The 4347-nt window shown below is 59.3% G+C and overlaps 1 long non-coding RNA gene across 2 annotated transcripts; it reads right to left on the bottom strand.

Moving 5' to 3' along the window:
• Positions 1–217: 217 nt before the first annotated feature.
• Positions 218–2967, bottom strand: LOC135447014 (uncharacterized). Of its 2 annotated transcripts, none has more exons than XR_010439973.1 (4): positions 2755–2967; positions 2355–2640; positions 2150–2260; positions 218–346 (listed from the first exon to the last, which is right to left on the bottom strand). It is a non-coding gene; the product is annotated as an uncharacterized LOC135447014 (long non-coding RNA). The 2 variants fall into 2 exon arrangements; XR_010439972.1 differs by having other exon boundaries at positions 2355–2484.
• Between the last annotated feature and the right edge of the window lie 1380 nt (positions 2968–4347).

Raw genomic sequence — 4347 nt, 5'->3', positions numbered from 1 at the left:
TGCAGCTGAAAACCTGGTGTAATCTAGAGAGGATACAGGAACTGTTTGTGTAGGAAAATGGAATGTGAGGGGATGTCAGGGGCAGTGAGGTAGCATTTGTGAGGGAATTGCTGAGGTCATTGAAGGGAGCCCAGCAGACAATTCCCCTGGGAAATCCGAGGGCCCACAGCCAGGACTCTCCAGGGCTGAGGGGGCAGCCTGGGACTCACTGTGTGCTCCTTCCTTGGCAGCAGCCAGCAGGGAAGGGACAAGAGGATCCCTGTGGGATGAGGCTGGAGAGAGCGAGCGGAGGAGCGGCCTCGGGCTGGAGAAAGGCAAAGGGACCAACGTGGTGTCACCAGGGTACCTGTGAGGAGCAGAATGGACACTTGGAGGCCACATGGAGGTGAGGAGTGGGTGGTTTGGGGCAAAGTCTGAGTTTATCTACAGGGAAATAAGCAGGGGATATTTAGGAGGGAAAAGCTGAGGTGATGAGCTCACCCACCCTGGCACAAGGTGTGTTTGCACAGGCTGGGGCCAGAGGTGAAGGTCAATCCAAAGCCAGCCCTGCTCAGCCTCTAAATCCCAGGGTAAGTTGTACAGGCTGCCCACTGAGGGATTAAAAATACATAAAAATGAAACCAAGAGCATTCATGAGATTCCTGGGAATCCCATCAACTTGTTGTCAGAACTCCTAACACAGTTTTGAGCTTGGATGACAAGAAGGCATTTCTTTATTTGGATTATTCACTGTGTGGGATTTGGGGTTTATTTAGATTTTAAAGCTCTCATGGTGGCCCTGACACTGCTTAGGAGCTGGTAGGAAAAGCAGAGCCAGAGCTCCTGGCAGGCACAGGGTGTTTTCCCCCATAGTGGATTGTGGAGGAATTGTCTGGGACCTGGATTGTCCCTCTGGGTGATGCTGCTTGCTGTGATTTGTGTAATTCCATACATTTCATTCCCAAAACTTCCCAGCCCAGGGGTTTGAGCTGACAGGGCAGGACAAGGATTGTTCTCTGTGTGGGGCCCAGATTTGGGGTTCAGTGTCAGCTGTGCCAGTTCTGATGAATTACACCCAGAGCCCCAAATTCCCTGCTCCATTCCAGCTGCAGTGACCTCCCAGTGCCCCATGGAGTGTGGGCATTGTCATGCAGAGCTGCTGCCTTGGACAGCAGCTGTGCCAGGAGCAGCAGAGCTTCCAAGGAAGCTCAGCAGCAGCACAGGGACAAGGACAGGGTTATGTGGCACAGGACTGGCATTTATAACCCTCACCCCAGTGGTGTCCCTGGGGGCACTGGACAGAGCTGCCTGAACTGAGCTGGTTTCACCCCCTGAGCTCTGTCGGATCTCAAGATCTCAGTCCTGAGGTGCTGAGCCACCGAGACCACCTTGGGGGTCTTGGGAGTCCTGGAATGTTGCCAGAAGTGTCTGGTAGCTGGACTTTAACCCTACACAGGAGACAACAAGGATGAGGGCTTCACCAGGGTGAATGGTGAAGAGATTAGCTAATTAGAGGGTGAGACACAGGGTTTAGGATTTATGTACAGGGGGGTTTAGAGGAGTAAGATGGAGGAATTGGGGTGTGTCCTGTCCTTCTTCTTCTTCCTCTTCTCCTCCATCTTCTTTGGCCACGGTGGCACCTTTGGATTGGTTATTACTGAGAGTGCACCGAGTTATAAGAATAAATGGTATTGGGGAAAAATGATAAATATTGTACACGTAACAATGGGTATAAAGATACGTGGCTGCCCGGGAGGGCAGACAGTGTGCTCATGGCTGACTGCTGAGCAGATCTCTGTTCGGCTGAAAGAACATCTTTTAGATAAACAATTAATAAACATAAAAACCGAAAGAAGAACTAAAGCCTCTTCTCGTCCTTCGATACGCGGGCTGCCCCAAGGCCACCTCGGGCCTTTCCAGGCCCCTCAAACAGCCGAGATAACCGGACAGAGCTCCAGGATGGAGAACATGCAGTCGGTGTTCAAAGCAGGAGAAGGCAGTGCCAGATGTGCTCCCAGCCTGTGCTGGGGCAGCCCCTGTGCCCAGGGGGGGACATCTCTCCCTGCAGAAGCTCAGCTCCTCTCAGAGCCTCAGCAGTGGCCTCTACAAATCCTTTTCCCTCAGGAAAGGGATGCACATCTGTCTGCAGCACACCTCCAGGGGAACCTACCTGTGAAAGCTTTCCTTCACTTGTGCACTTGCAGCTGGATCCTGAAAAACTCCAAATTCCATCCCACTGATTTCCAGGTATCTCTGAGGGCTCCTGCCTGGGATTCAGTATCTGTGGGGGAAGATTGCCTTGGCTCTAATGCTGCTGATGGATGATGGCCTCAGGCTGGGGAGGAGGGAAGGGATTTGGGGAGGCTGGGACATACCTGCAGCTGTGTGGGAGCTCTGAACCGGGAATTGCTGCGTGAGCCCCTGTGCAAACGGGCTGTGCCTCCATTCCCAGGTAATGCCAGCTGCTCCTTGGGCTCCTCCTGGGCTCTTGGTGCTCTGTGAGGGCTGGAGCATTTCCACGTGCCTGCTCAGAGCAGCCCCTGGCCCAGGAGCCACGGTGCAGGCACAGCTCCTGCTGCAGATCCCACAGACACGAGGGGCTGCTGGCCTTCAGGAGCTTCTGGCTCCTCCTGCCCTGCGCTCCCAGCCAGCTGGGACACCCTGAGGGAACACCGGGGAGCACGGCTGGCAGCGAGCAGGAGACACCGAGGCCTCTGGGCCCAGAAACAGCCCCGGCCTCAGCAGCCACCATGGCTTTGGCCTGGCAGTGCTCACCTGCAGGAAACGCCCCTGCCACTTTCCAGAGGAACTTTGGCCACGGAGCAAGGTCACCCTCAGGACTTGTCTTGTTCACTTCTTCTGGGGAAGCAGAGGGACGTTGTGTGAGCACATTTACAGCTGCTGGGTAAATCCTGGGAAGGGCAGAAAAATCAGGGTCATGGGGAAGCGGGACAGGCGCGGATCCGCCGGGATTTATGGGCGGGGGAGGCGGGGCCCCGGGGGCGGGGCCGGCACAGGTGCGAGGGGCGGGACCCGCACAGGTGTGAGGAACCTCAGTGCGGCTGTGCGGGGCGGGGCCTTGGGGCATTTAAGGCGCGAGGAGGCCACAGCTGCGCCATTTGCTTGTTGGTGTTCGGTGGGGGAGGTTGTTGCTGGCCGGGGCCCTTGCGGGGGGGGGGGGTCTGGAAGCGCCCCGTCCAGGAGAGGGGGTGGGGCCTGAGGGGTAGCTCCCCCTCCAGGCCCTGCCCCTCTCCAGGATCCTCTCCTCCGGACGGGGTCCTGGCCCTGCCCCCTCCCGGGGACCCCTCCTCCGGACCGTGGCCCGGGGGGGAAGGAGGAGCGGGCGGGGGACGGGGCAGGACTATGAGGGATGGTCGTGTGTCTGGCAATTTTTTTTTTAATTTATTTTTATTACATCTGTCTGTTTATGCTGCGGAGTGACGCGCCCCCCTCTGCTCCTCCGTCCGGAGGAGAGGATGCGGGGGGGCGGGGCCTGGAGGGGGAGTTACCCCCCAGGCCCCGCCCCCTCCACCCGGACCCTCTCCCACTTTCCCAAATCCCCCCCCCCCCCCCCCCCCGGGCCCCCTCTGGAGCAGGGGGCCCCCACCCCAGAACCCCCCGTGCTGGGAGGGATGCTGGGACAGCCGGAGCCCCGGCGGTGTGGGGCGCTGTGTTGAACTGCAATGGGGGGACCCGCAGAGCGGCTCCGGCCCCGTGTGGGGACCCCCAGCGAGGGCGGGGGCGCCGGGCTCCGGCCCCCAGGGCTTTATTATTGCCCGGCACCCCGAGCCCCGCGGTGCGAGGGAAGGAGGAGAGGGGAGGACGGGGAGACAGGAGAGATGGGGAGGGAGAGGGGTCGGAGTGAGGAGTGAAGCGGGAGAGGAAGGGAAAGGCCAAGGGGGAGAAGAGGGACGGTGGAGAGAGGAGGAATAGAAGGGAGAAGCGGAGAAGGGACAGGACAGGAAGGAGTGAGGGGGATTGGGTTTGGGAGGAGAGGAAAGGAGCGTTTCAGGGCGAGGAAGAAAGGGAATACGCAGAGAAGAAAGGACGAGTAGAGAGAGGGACAGAAGGGGAGGCCAAAACCTCCGTGCCTCACCTGCGGAGCCCGCACAGGGAGCTCCCGTCCGCACCGTGCTCTGAGTGAGCAAATGGCGATCGAGGCGATTTCCGGGGTCTAAATCAACTCGACCCCGCGCACCTGAGCTCTCCCCGCCCTGCACACCTGTGCTCTGGCCCCGCCTCTAATGTCACCCGGCACTGCCCCTGGCCCCGCCCTCTGTTCTTTCAGGCACCGCCCCCCTCACCACGTGGGGGCGCCGCGCTCGCCCCGCGCTCCGTGTCCGCCAGAGGGCGCCCTGCGAGGTCCCG

This window comes from Zonotrichia leucophrys, chromosome 4 (genome assembly GCF_028769735.1).
Source record: "Zonotrichia leucophrys gambelii isolate GWCS_2022_RI chromosome 4, RI_Zleu_2.0, whole genome shotgun sequence".
NCBI classification, from domain to species: domain Eukaryota; kingdom Metazoa; phylum Chordata; class Aves; order Passeriformes; family Passerellidae; genus Zonotrichia; species Zonotrichia leucophrys.
This window is presented reverse-complemented; position numbering and strand designations above follow the sequence as displayed.